The 13,520-nt window shown below is 41.4% G+C and overlaps 1 pseudogene across 1 annotated transcript in view; it reads right to left on the minus strand.

Moving 5' to 3' along the window:
• LOC141374979 (complement component C6-like) overlaps window positions 1-13,520 on the minus strand; it is a 28,369-nt pseudogene that overhangs the window by 10,207 nt on the left and 4,642 nt on the right. Inside the window, exons 2-12 of the transcript NR_203068.1 lie at window positions 8,551-8,708; window positions 8,323-8,479; window positions 6,927-7,071; window positions 6,665-6,812; window positions 6,381-6,513; window positions 2,957-3,061; window positions 2,634-2,874; window positions 2,385-2,508; window positions 2,142-2,308; window positions 1,503-1,728; window positions 524-692 (exon numbers count right to left, since the gene is read on the minus strand). The product of NR_203068.1 is annotated as a complement component C6-like, transcript variant 1, non-coding (transcript). The remainder of the gene's footprint in view (window positions 1-523; window positions 693-1,502; window positions 1,729-2,141; window positions 2,309-2,384; window positions 2,509-2,633; window positions 2,875-2,956; window positions 3,062-6,380; window positions 6,514-6,664; window positions 6,813-6,926; window positions 7,072-8,322; window positions 8,480-8,550; window positions 8,709-13,520) is intronic.

Genomic DNA, 13,520 nt, shown 5'->3' on the forward strand with positions numbered 1-13,520 from the left:
GAAAGTCTTATTTGCTTTATTTCGGCAAGAATAAAAGCAGTTTTTCAATTTTTCAAATCTATTTTAAGGTCAAAATTATTAGCCCCTTTAAGCTATCTTTTTTTTTCGATAGTCTACAGAACAAACCATTTTTATACCAAAACTTTCCGAATTACCCTAACCTGCCTAGTTAACCTAGTTAAGCCTTTAAATGTAATTTTAAGCGGTATAGAAGTGTCTTGAAAAATATCTAGTCAAATATTATTTACTGTCATCATGGTAAGGATAAAATAAATCAGTAATAAGAAATGAATTATTAATTAAAACTATTATGTTTAGAAATGTGAATAAAATACATTACTCCTATGGAGAGTCCTTGTAAACCACCAACACCAACATGTGTGTGAGATACTGTATGGACAGACTGAATGTAAATGACTAGCTTCAGGCACATGCTACCCAAATTAGAACAATTCACATTCATCGACGTAACAATGACAGTACAAGCCTGCTTGTAGCCTACAAGGTAAATCAGGGCACTTACTCCTGAAAAAAGGAGATAGTACATTCCTCCACCTGTTTTTCAAGGCCTGGGCAGGGTTTGCCGCCTCGCTGTGGGGCAGGGTTGCTGCAGGTACGAGAGCGGTGCTTCTTCAAGGTGGCATCACAAGGACTCCAAGAGCTCCAGCAGCTCCAGTGCCCATCAACTTCAACTGTAAGATGTGGACAGATGGTGTCAAAATTGGTTCAAATACAAATTAATGAGGTTTGTTCCTGCTTATCATGTAGAAATGCTGTTCATTTTTGCTGATCATTGTTTATATGTGAATAATGTAATCTTCATATAAAACAATAATATCTCTTCTGAAGACTTTTTAAGGATTGAACTGCTTAAATAGTTTTGATTTAAAATGTTTTAAAGTGTAAAAAAAAAAAGATTTTCAACAGTGAAATCTCTCTGATTTCATAAAATATCTACAGTTTTGTTCTGAACATGAACAAAAGTCCTCATGAGGGTGAGTTAACAATGTTTTATATATAATAAACAGATCACTCAGACCATTAGGGTTAAGTAAATTGGAAATTCAGTCTCAAATTGAGTTCAGTCAAAGAAGGGTGAATCGGCCTTCAGCTACTGCATCCCCCGTTGATGGAATCAGCTTCCAGAAGTGATCAGATGTGCTCCAACATAAGGTACATTCAAATTAAGAGTGAAACACATCTGTTTAGCTGTGCCTTTACTGAATGTCCACTGTCCTACGTCCGACAGATCGTACTATTAAGTCTTTTTAACATGTCGTTTAACACATTTTAATCTAGTTGTATTGGATTTTAATCATTTTTATTATTTGTTTTTATTTCTTATTGTTGTTTATTTTACGTTTCTGTCTTTTTTATGTAAAGCACTTTGAATTACCATAGTTTATGAAATGTGCTATATAAATAAACCTGCCTTGCCTACAAAGGGTATTTATATTTTACGTCAATACCACATTTGAATATTTAAAAGCATGCACGTAAACCTGAGGTGTAGTCCGGTGCTCGTTTCTCGCAGTTTGATCCATATGTTCCAGTCTGGCATATACAAAGGCACTCGGTTCCTGAAAGAGCCGGCCAAGCATTGTTCGGACAGGGGGCACATTTGCAGGAGTCAAATTCGGTCTGGTACTCCTCCAGTGCCCGCTGAAAGTGGCGTCTTTTTGTCACAGCACAAGAGATGCCCCGCACCAAATTCACTAAAGGCAAAAGCTGGATAAGACACAAACATATTAAAATCTGAGAGCCATTTATTGATGGTGATTTGCTCTTCTTTTCTCTCTTTTTAGATAAAAGGCTGCCAGTATGATTAGCAGGTTAATCCACAGCCATTTTCAAACAACAGAAACCATCACAGAAGAAGACTCCCACTACTAAAATTAGTAGTAAGTAGTAAAAAAGATTTTAGCCATTAAAAGTAGCACATGTTGATGATTTTAAGTGTGTTGTGGGACACATTACATTAGGATGTATTGATTTGAACACAGCACCAATAGAAGGCCAAATAGTTTCCATTAAAGCCAGTATTATTTCTATTATAACCATTAAAATATCACAGATTCCATGATGGCCTCTTTTGTTTTGTTTTTACAGAAAGGGCATTAAGGTTTGTTGCTCTTTCTAACCTCAAAATGAATAACCACTGGATTTTTTATAGTAGACTTGATCCAGTCTGTGATTAAAGGGCTCGCTGGTGAAACGCAGTTCTTCTCCCAGGCCAGTGCTGCTGCAAAATATGGATCTCCTCCTTGTACAGATGTGATACAGATCTTTGATGCTTTTACCATTGACCCTGGAGTGGACACACATTTATATAACTAAAAACATAAGCCTTGTTTGCGTAAATAGTACATTTGTATGTCTGTTACCTTCATATTTGGTTTTCATAGAAATATTCCCACAAGTGTTTTTTTGTGAATGTCTATTATAAAAAAAATGTGACGAGTGTGTCATCATGAGACAAGCAGTACTCTGAGTCGCTTTCTTTAAGCCCTAAAAAGTGTAAAGATGTTTGGCTGATTTTAATAGCAAGAAATGAGAGGGAAACAATAAAGTCAAGTGAACACTAATGATGTGCCACAACCGCTTCCTATCCGATAATAATAATATCTACTTACCAAAGGTTTTCAGTTCTTCTCGATCGAATTGGAAAAGTAGCTCATACTTCCCTCCTAATGTCCCAGAGCTGAAATAATGTGTTCCAAACAGCTGGAATATATGCCTGTAAAGGGCGTAGTTGTATTCCAAGGGTAGGCTGCTTAGAAACTGAAGGAACTGATCTGATAAATAGAGGTCAGAGGATTTTACTTTGAATGTTGCTGTTACGATAACTTGATCCACGCGGTAAAACACAGAGTCCTGAAAAAAAGAGAGAAGATCTTTGCTTTAGATGTGAACATATTAATAGGGCATAAAAGCATCATTGTTTAAGAACCTTCACCTTTTGTTGAGATGCTTTCACTGCTTCCCTGTAAAGGGGTTCTTTGGCCAGATCGATTTTTTGGGATTTGGTTTCTTTTTGTTGAAAATCCTCAAAGGTTTCGATCTGGAAATGCCATCAAATAAAAAAGCCAGTCATAAAAGGGTTCATTTGAAATTAAAATGCTGTCCTAATTTAATCTAACTCGAGTCATTCCAAAACTAAATGTTTTTTGTTCTGAAAATAAAAGACATTTAATCAAATCTGAGAGATTCCTGTCCATCTGCTGAGATAAAAAATACATTAATATATGCATCAAGTAAATTTATCATTAGTCTTTAAACCATAGGTCTCAAACTTGATACCTGGAGGGCCGCAGCTCTGCACAGTTTTGCTTCAACACTACTCAAACACAGCTGATCCAACTAATCAGGGTGTTCAAGAATACTAGAGACTATTAAGCAGGTGTGAGTTGGAGGTTAGTTGGAACTAATATTTGTAAAGCTGTGGCCCTCCAGGAATTGAGTTTGAGACCATTGCTTTAAACACTGACAAGTGAACGTAAAAGGATGTTTGACTAATTCTGCTTGACATGTGAACAGACTTCATTGGTTCTTGTTGAAGCTCAAATGTGCTGTGCGAATCCTTACGAATCAAGCAAGCATGCTAGAGCTTCAGTGACCAATAATGTATCTCTTTCACAAGACGTATGAAATACGTGAACATTTATATGCATATATGTATGTATTATATCATCTTTGTGTCAAATGACAAAAAACGAATTACCGCTTAGGTGAGTTGTTTTTAAAGCAACGTCTATAGGGCTGAGAGTAAATTTGACGTTGTTCACTCCTCTGGCTGTCGTTATCAGTCTCACACTTTTTTTCTTTTTATAAAGTCTTGGTAACACCATCCTGGAGTTTTTCTTTTATTATTTTAGCAAATAGAATATATATATATATATATATATTTGTTGTACTCTACCATTCACTGTTTATATCATAATTTAACCAACTATGACGACTGCCGCTGCTGAGAAACACGGAAATGGGAAAAGGGTCTATACATGACTGAATTTTAATCTGTTATTGCTATAAAGCATGTATTTTCAGAAGACATTAATTAAAACACTCTGAAGAGTTGGGAATGAATAGACATTAATAAAAGGACAGAAATCTCTTAGGTTAAAAATCTTTTATTTGACATCCAAAGATAAACAGAACTGTTATGGGTTTGCAAATAAAATCCGACTGAATTTTGATTAGTGCTAATAATTTTGTGACAAAACAATACAGCACCAATATAAAAATTCTGGCCACTACTTATAAGCAGATGATGATTGTTTTGAACAATATTTAAATATATTTATACAACAGCTCGGTCTGGTTCTTGAATCTGATTGGTTGATGGCTGTGTGATTTTCTGGAAATAACAGCACTCTTCACCCTTGTGTATTACTCCGCCCACATACAGAGACCATAGATATTTACATTAGATGTCGCCTATGCTATTGTTGTCCAATGGAAGCAATGTGTCAATATAACCGCCTTTTTACTACAAGGTAGCGCTCAAGGAAATGAATGTGGGGCCAAGGTGCAGCGGAGGACTGCCATCCAGAGCACAAGATATATACACATACATACATATATCTATGATCTGGAGTTTTCCCGGTGGTTCGAATGCAAATATTTTTTTAAATTACGAAAATTATAAGTTTATATCACTTTTCTACTTTGATGCATAAGTGATCACATGGGCATTGCCGACAAAGAGTGTGTGTTTGTGTGCATGGAAATATATTATCCTCTAAATTTGATCTAATCCATGTCCTGAAACACACCTCCTCTCCTGCCTTCACTTCTCATTCTAACGAAGCGATTCATTTGTGAATGACTCCTATTCACTTAGCCAACAATAAGACAAGTTTCCAGCACCTCAGCATCTTGTTGTCATATTTCATTTACATTGTTTGCTTATTTTATTCAACAAAACTAGCATAAGCCTAGTATTTAGTGTGAGTTGGTGCTACTTTGCCTTATGGTCAGTGCAGTAAGAGACTGTATTATCATCAATAACGTTATTTTTTGAGCACTAAAGTTTGTAACATACAAAAACGTGAAAAAACTAAATCTTACCTCTGAAATGTTCTGCCTTTATGGTTTGTTTGCTCGTTACTACACACGTACACAGTGCAAGTCCAGCATCTTCACATTGGCTTTAATCTTGAATAGTGCGGCTGAATGACATTTGTGCTGGGAGCACCGTACAAATGTGGCGACGCTATTGACACATGCTCAGGGTCAGTATGCTATATCTAGTGTATTTATCTTTGTACAGCGACAAGCCGAGCACACTCTACAGTTTAAAAAAATATTGCGGCTGTTGGACAACATAATGTACTTTTGATGCTGTTTTAGTTGAGAATGTAGTTGTTTAGATTGCAACTTAAAAGGATAGCACATATTTTAAAATATTTATCATTTCAGAGCATTAGATTTAGTATATCAGCCGCCATCAGCCTGTCTGAGCAGACCAAAGAAAGTGACGGTTGATGTTACGCCACAAGATGGCAACAGAGTCCACATAATAAGTCCTTAGGGAGAAAAACAGCATTTTCTCAGCATAAGTTTCAAACTGCAGCTGAACAAATCATTATAAATCAGGTTTCAAAGTTGTATTTTTGTATTTTGTATTGTTGTATTTATACCACAGAAACTGGTCGTGTTTGCTTTGCTCTGGCTTTTTCGGGGTTGATTATTGTGAAATCCCGATTGCAACAGAGAAATACTGGGAAATTTCTGTAGACTGATGACACTTCATGCCGTTCATCCTTACAATCTGAAACTGAGAGTAAAAATCACCTGTTTTGTCATCACTTTAGATATTATGCTAGACAATCATTTAAATACTAGCTTTACAGTGACGTTTGTGAACAGGCAACGGTTTCTGCCGTTCTGACGTCAGCTGCAGATTTGAATGAGTGAAGTAAGAAAGTAGTTCCTCATACAAAGGCGTTTTTGAGACTGTCCCGTGTTTGATTTTCTTTTTTATACACACGATTACGCTGTCAAATTTTTGTATAAACGCACACCTCCCACCAGTGTCAATATGTAACCATATCACACTGCTACTCATGTGATATTGCTCACATAAATGCATTAAATGAATTTTTATCTATGCTATTTTGCTGTGAAAAGCTAAATAAATAGCTCCCCCTACACAAATTTGGCACTGCAAGATGATGAATGTACTGTCCAAAACACTATGAATTATTCCTTTTAAAATTCTTTATAAGAACTATTAATAAAGATTTTTTGCAATTCTTATTAAATAACCCATATTAGTTAATATGTGTTTAAATAGAGCAAAAATGATAATTATAATTTTATAATAATAAATTATAAAAGACAACTCAAATACTTGCATAAAATGATTTCTTTCTGACCTTGAGTTCATATCTCTCAGTGTTGGCTGAGATTCTGTAGAGGTTCCTCTTTAGTTTTTCTACAGTACAATTACTTCCCATGAACGAGTTGTCCAGAACAGCACCTCTCATCTGCTCCGCTGCAGCATCAAATCTGATTTAATCATTAAATTTTAAATCATTATCAGTTTTAAATCAAGCACATTCTCTGATATCCAGAGATGCTTTGCTGACAACACCCTAAATGTTTTCCATTTAGCTGTTTTGCGGTCTCAGAAAGTAAATGATCTCAATCTGTAACTCACCCAAAACCAATCTGGTCTGCTCCAGGGACGAAAGCATACATCCGCTGATTTGAACACACACTTTTAATGCGCCCACAGTCTCTCTCATCAGAGTTGTCACCACAGTCGTTCTGATCGTTGCATTGCAGATCAGCATGTATACATCTTCCTTTGGTGGCAAAAAAAAACAAGTTGGTTGTCCCAAGTTTTCTAGAACACTGCATTGAAGGACTGTACAAACTTGCTAGATCAGCAGATTATGTAGCAGAAGTTGCTGATGTACCAGTGTCACAGGTGAACTTGTCTTTACAGTCCAAAGGCTCAATCCTGCATTCCTTGAAAGGATGACAGGCTCTTTCCTCCATACGAGATTGACTGCAGTTGGCTCCTTCGAACTGAGATGGCCTCAACACAGACCTGATTTTGAACTAAATCACAAACAGCACAATATTCTGAAAAACAACATGGTTTAGAGCAGTGGTGGCAAACTCAGTTCCTGAAGGTTTAACATTTAACTTTGCATGAAAATGTGACAGGATAGACATTAATACACACTGCTGTATGGATATCTTTTATGTTTATGTAGAAAATCAACCTGATTTAACGTTCACAAACCAGGATAGAAGGGTCTTCTTTTATAATTGTACTGACATGCGGCTGTGGTGATGAAGCAAAGATGGTAAATTCATTACAAAAATGCACTGTTTTAAAAACCTTTTAAACTTGTAAAACTCAATCTTGATCACATTTGATTATGATTGATGATCACAGGGTGCTGAACCTTTAATTCCAGTTGCTTTGTGCATGTCCTGTCTTATTGATATAAATTTTCACATTACTTCGAATACATGTTAATGCACGGCTGTCAATCAATTTTGGTGGGCAGGGAAACCACAGTCCTATGTCATGTTGCGGTGGGCCTCAAAATGGGATAGGATTTGGATCAGGACACAATAAACAAGATTTTCATAATAGGTGTCCTTTAAAATCAAGCCAAAGTAAGTTTTTGCATTGAAATGGGTCATTAAACTAGGTTTGACCTAATATTATGTGCCCTGAACTGCTGCAGTTGCACAAAAGTCATTATTCTAGTCAAAGCAGTAAAGCCGATCATCATTCATAAATAAATCATATTTAAATAAGGATGATAAATAAAGAATAATGTTGTTCCAAAGAAGTTCATCGTTTATCATTATTATAAGTTTATTTATAGAATAAGTTAAATAAAGTCTCTTCATTTATATTGCAGAAAGTGCACAAATTAGATAAATCAAAATAATTAGCAATTTAAGAATGTATAGGATATGTACAGCAGTTTGCATTATGCTAATTATCTGTACTGACCTCATTCTGCTTCTGCTCTCTTATTCTGCAAATGTTTTGTTTTTTGATTTTTGATTCATTTAGCCTATAGCAGAAATGACCATATTTTATGACTACACATAGTAACAACACACGAGTTTGTAATATCAAGCTGAATTTTGTGCTGTTTTTTTACAGCTAAAAATCAATGAATGTGAATGAGATCTGCAATGTGAGTCTTGAGCCAGTAAGGTTCCATTGACTGCACCCTCTTGAATGTGAAAGAAAAAGGTCAATAGAATGCAAAAACTCAAACACTGAAAACTATGTGAGCACCCAGAGCAACTCATTTTAAACTGTGTGTGTGTTTTACTCACTGACTTTTTGGCACAAGATGAACACTCAGACCAGGGTCCAAACTCAGTCAGCTGGCAGTTTATAGGGCAGGCCTCAACATTACACACTCTATTATCATGTATCTGACACAGCTGGGAACAGCTGTTTTTTAACCAGTGATCATCATACTGGACAGCCCTGCAACAATACATGTACTTACATCACAACATTAAGCTTTACACATCAGATAAATGCTCAATAATTGTTACCTTAAACGTGATTGAGTACCAGAATCACAGGTTTTAGTGCATTGGGACCAGGTACTCCATGGGTAATGATCACAGAAACACCCCATAGTGGGACTTAAAGAAGCCAGGGTGGAGAGTAGGGCAAGGAGAATGCAAGTACAATCCATAGAGAAGACGGCCTGTTGGAAATTGATAGCTTATAGGGGAACACAGAGTTTGTTAAACTTCCAATGACATACATAAACAACTGGCATCTGTAGTCAAACACAAATCATTAGAATGAATCTTTTAGCTAACGAAAGCAAATTGTTTATGTATATATATATATATATATATATATATATATATATATATATATATATATATATATATATATATATATATATATATATATATATATATATAATTTATAATAAAAAAATAAAAAAATATTGTCATCTTTAAGTCAGCAGATATCAGGGTTGAGGAATGGGATGTTTAAGTATATATAAAATGTAAAAAAAAAAGTAGATCTGATTTAGCATGTTACTAGCATGCTTATGAAGCATGTTTTACAGATTGTTAGCATGATTAGCATGCTTTTAGCACTGTAAACATTTCCAACACTAATTACAAATTGCTAGCATTAGCTGCTGACATTAGCTAACTTGTTTTAAAATGTTTACACATTTAGACACTGCAAACTATTGATGTAAACAGGAATTGTGTTGAGAAATTTGGTCTCAGAAGCAGCTTTTAAATAGTAAAATCCTAAGTTGGATTTCCTGAGTAAACACAGAGTAAAATAGAACGCTCTGGTTACTAAAGTAACCCTCGTTCCCCTCCTCGGGGAACGGAAATGCCATTAGTGGATAAGATTTTAGAAAATCCACGTATGGTAGGATTTGGTTCAGAAGCCCCTTGTCTGAAAGACTATGGAACTGGCCAATAAATGCCAATGAATTGACATAAGCTTGCGTACGTGTGCTTCATTGCCAATTAACTCCGCATATAAGCACAGGTGGAGCAAGCATTCGCTATCCTTTTAAGCTGAAGAGACTTACTAACAGCTAAGGGACAGTCATTATGGCGATGGTAAATAGCATTTCCGTTCCCCTCCTCGAGAACGAGGGTTACTTTAGTAACCAGAGTGTTCCCCTTCGGGTGGGGAACTCCAATGCTATTAGTGGATTTGATTTTAGAAAATCCACGTAGGGGAGAACTATGGAAAACGCCATAATGACTGTACCTTACCAACACCTTCGATGAGAGGATAGTCAAGCAAGCGTGACGCACCCACATCATGGGAGGCGCGGTCCTCCAACATAGCAGCCACCTATACCCAAAACGCGGGCAGACCAGCGGGCAAACCTACAACGTAGTGGGCCAGCAAGTGACTCCTCCGCTAAGTCAGTGCTGGGGGCCATGGAGGAATCTGTGGGGCTCACCTGACGAGGAACTTACTGACAAATAAAAAGGCTGACGTATCTCCGTGTTAGGGAGAATGGCGCAGCAAGTGTGTTTCAACACCCTACCGAATTGTTTCCTCAATCACCAAAGTGTTACCTAATACCCTTGAGGAAACCGGCTCCACTCGCAGATTGTAAAACCTTGTAAATGTGTTGGGTGTCGCCTAGCCCGCAGCTCTACAGTTGTCTGTTAGAAAGGTGCCGCATACACGCACCCAAGAGGATGCAATGCTCCGAGTGGAGTGCGCACGCACTCTCGGGGAACACGGCTCACCTCGGCTCTGATAAACGAGAGAATGGCATCCACAATCCAGTGGGATAATCTTAATTTCGATACGGCATTTTAATTTCTTAATTTAATCTTAATCTTTAATTTAATTAAAATCTTTAATTAATCTTAATTTCTACCTCCTCCGGGGGCAGAGCTTGCAGGCTCACTACCTGGTATTTAATGGGAGTGGTAGGAACCTTGGGCACATATCGCGGGCGGGGTCTCAGGACGTGAGAGAAAGCCAGCCCAATTACAGGCACCAGTCACTGACCGAAAAATGCCTCCGGGTCCCCGACCCTCTAATCGATATCAACGCGACCAGCAGAGCTGTCTTCTGGGACAGAAAAGATACTGAGTCGAGGATCGAAGGGATCTGACGCAGCTCGTGTAACGAGGGCGAGATCCTAAGAGGGCATGAGAGGGGGGCGGGGTGGATTAATTCGCCTAGCATCCCTGAGGAACTGGATGATGAGGTTATGCGTTCCCACGGTGCTGCCAGCCACCGCGTCATGAGAGCGGAGATGGCAGCCACGTAACCTTGAGTGTGGAGGGCGACATCCTGCTCTCCAGCTTCTCTTGCCATAAAGAAAGCACAATGCTAATCTGGCAAATTACGGGGGTCTTCTCTGCGAGAGACGCACCATTCAGTGAATAGACTCCACTTCAGGGCATAGGCGCGCTCGGGGAGGGGGCTCTAGCCCGAGTGAAGGTATTAGCCACCGCAATCGGAGGTTACCTAAGTCTTCCTCGCGTCTAAGGACCACCCGGAGGTTCCAAAGATCGGCGAGGGTGCCAGATGGTGCCCTGTCCCTGAGAGAGTAGGTGCTCTCTCAAAGGGAACTGCCAGGGGAGGGCTATCGCGAGGAGGGAGAGCTCTGACATCCAGGTCCGGTTGGGCCAGAGGGGTGCAACCAGCAACCTGTTCCTCGTCCTCCCTGACCTTGCACAGTAACTGCGAGAGCAGGCTCACTGGTGGAAATGAGTATTTGCGCATGCCCCGAGGCCAGCTGTGAGCCAGTGCATCCGTGCCGAGAGCCCTCGGTCAGGGAAAAGAACAACTGGGAATGAGCGATCTCGGGGGAAGCAACAAATCGATCTGGGCTTCCCCGAATCGCTCTCATATCAGCTGAACAGACTCGAGGTGGAGTCTCCATTCTCTAGGACGTAAGGCTGCTGTGAGAGCGCATCAGCTGCACGGTTGAGCTTGCCCGAATGTGAATGGCGTGCAGCGATTTCAGCCGTGGATGACTCCAGAGGAGACATGCAGCGAGAGCGAATACCCCCCAAGCGGTTGATATACGCCACCGCCGCCGTGCTGTCCGTCCTGACCAGCACATGTTGCTGCTCCAGCACCGAAAAAAAAATGGTGGAGAGCGAGGAACACTGCCAACAGCTCCAGGCGATATGCCAATGCAACTGGGTTCATTTCCAGAGGTCCGCAGCCGCATACCCGCAACGCACAGCCCCCCAGCCCGTGTTGGAAGCGTCTGTTGAAACAACAAGAAGACTGGACGCCTGTCCTAGAGGCACTCAGGCCTGTAGGAATGTAGGAAGCCAGTGCTGAAGTGGTCTCATATAGATTAATCCAAGCGGCGTGAAGCGGCTGCGGATACCATATGCCCCAGGAGCCTCTGAAATAGTTTCAGTGGGACCACTATTTTACTGTCGAACTCTCTCAGACAGTACAGCATCAGCTGAGCGCGCTCTCCGGAGAGGCGCGCTGCCATGGTGACCGAGTCCAGCTCCAGCCCGAGAGAAAAGATCCTCTGCACGGGGGCGAGTTTGCTCTTTTCTCGGTTGACCTGAAACCCCAACAAGTGGAAGTGCCAGAGCACTTTGTCTCTGTGCATAATCAATTGCTCCGAGAGTGGGCAAAAATCAGCCAGTCATTGAGATAATGGAGTATGCGGATGCCTGCGAGCCGAGTGGAAGAGTGGGGACATGGAAATACGCGTCCTTCAGGTCTAATGCTGCAGACCAACCCAGAGGATGAACGCACCGGAGGATGCGCTTCTGCGTGAGCATTCTGAACGGCAGCTTGTGCAGACAGCGGTTCAAAATGCACAGATCAAGGATTGGCCGTGACCCACCGCTCTTTTGGGCACGATGAAGTGTGGGCTGTAAAACCGGCTCTCCATCTCGGCTGGAGGGAGCGGCTCGATTGCATCTTTCGCCAGGAGGACAGCAATCTCTTCTCGCAAGACAGGGGTGGACAGGGAGCTGACCCTGGTGAATACACACCCGTGAACTTGGGAGGCCGTTTCGCGAACTGAATCGCATAGCCGAGTCTGATTGTGCGTATGAGCCACCACGAAGGGCTGGCCTATGCTAACCAGGCAGGCAGAGCTCTCGCTAATGGACTCATCGCTACAATCGCTGACGTACCAGCAGTGGGGCAGCGCGGAGTGGATGTGGTGATCCGGGAAGCGCGCGGGTCCCACGGAAGAGCTGGAAGTGAGAGATTTACTCTCACTCCGCACCCGAGCTCCGGAGGGGTGGCTCGAGGGGTGGGAGAAAGGAGACCGTCCTCCCAGCGCTCGTGAGCCACTGGCGAAACGCACCGAGCCTGCAAGCTAGAAAGCATAGCGTGCCAGACTGGCAGATTTCGGGCTGTCACATCCAGGGAAGTGGAAAAATGCATGGCAGTAAAAAGTGCCGTTGGAAATGGGGCCCTGCCCTCCAGCATGGAAAGAGCAAGTTTCCTCTTCTCCAAATGGCCTGTCCCAGGGACGCTTCGCGGTGCGTTGCCAGACTTAGCATCATTCTGGGCAGGGGGGTTGCCTGCTTCCGAGGTGCTCGACGCGCTCGCTTCTCCAGAGGCTTGTGCGGGGGCGGTGCAGCTCTTGTAGGCGGGCGCCTTCGGCGAGGAGCAGATATGGATGGTACGGTGGGCGGAGGGGGCTTACGGACTCGCCGATTAGACAGCACCCATCAAACTGCTCTCTCACTGCCTCGAATTCCTGGGTGAATTCACAGACGGTGAAGCCGAACAGGCCAGCGGAGCTGGGAGATAAACCATCTCCAAACCACGGCCGAAGCAGCCCGGGAAAACACGGCTAACATGTCCGTTTCAGGATCCGTTTTGACAGCGCTCACTTGCCCGGAGGGGGCGAGTGGGTTTGGATTATCATCGGACAATGAAAGCCCACCCTCCGATGCCGCGGTGGACGTCTGGTCTCCGGTGTCATTGAGCGTAAGGGCTACCATCTGTTAGACGGATCGCTTCCCCAGCCCAAAGCTTGGATGGAGCAATTGGAGGAGCGGGAGGTCCA

The sequence above is a fragment of the Danio rerio genome, chromosome 21 (genome assembly GCF_052040795.2).
Source record: "Danio rerio strain M-AB ecotype USA chromosome 21, GRCz13ab, whole genome shotgun sequence".
Classification (NCBI taxonomy): Eukaryota; Metazoa; Chordata; class Actinopteri; order Cypriniformes; family Danionidae; genus Danio; species Danio rerio.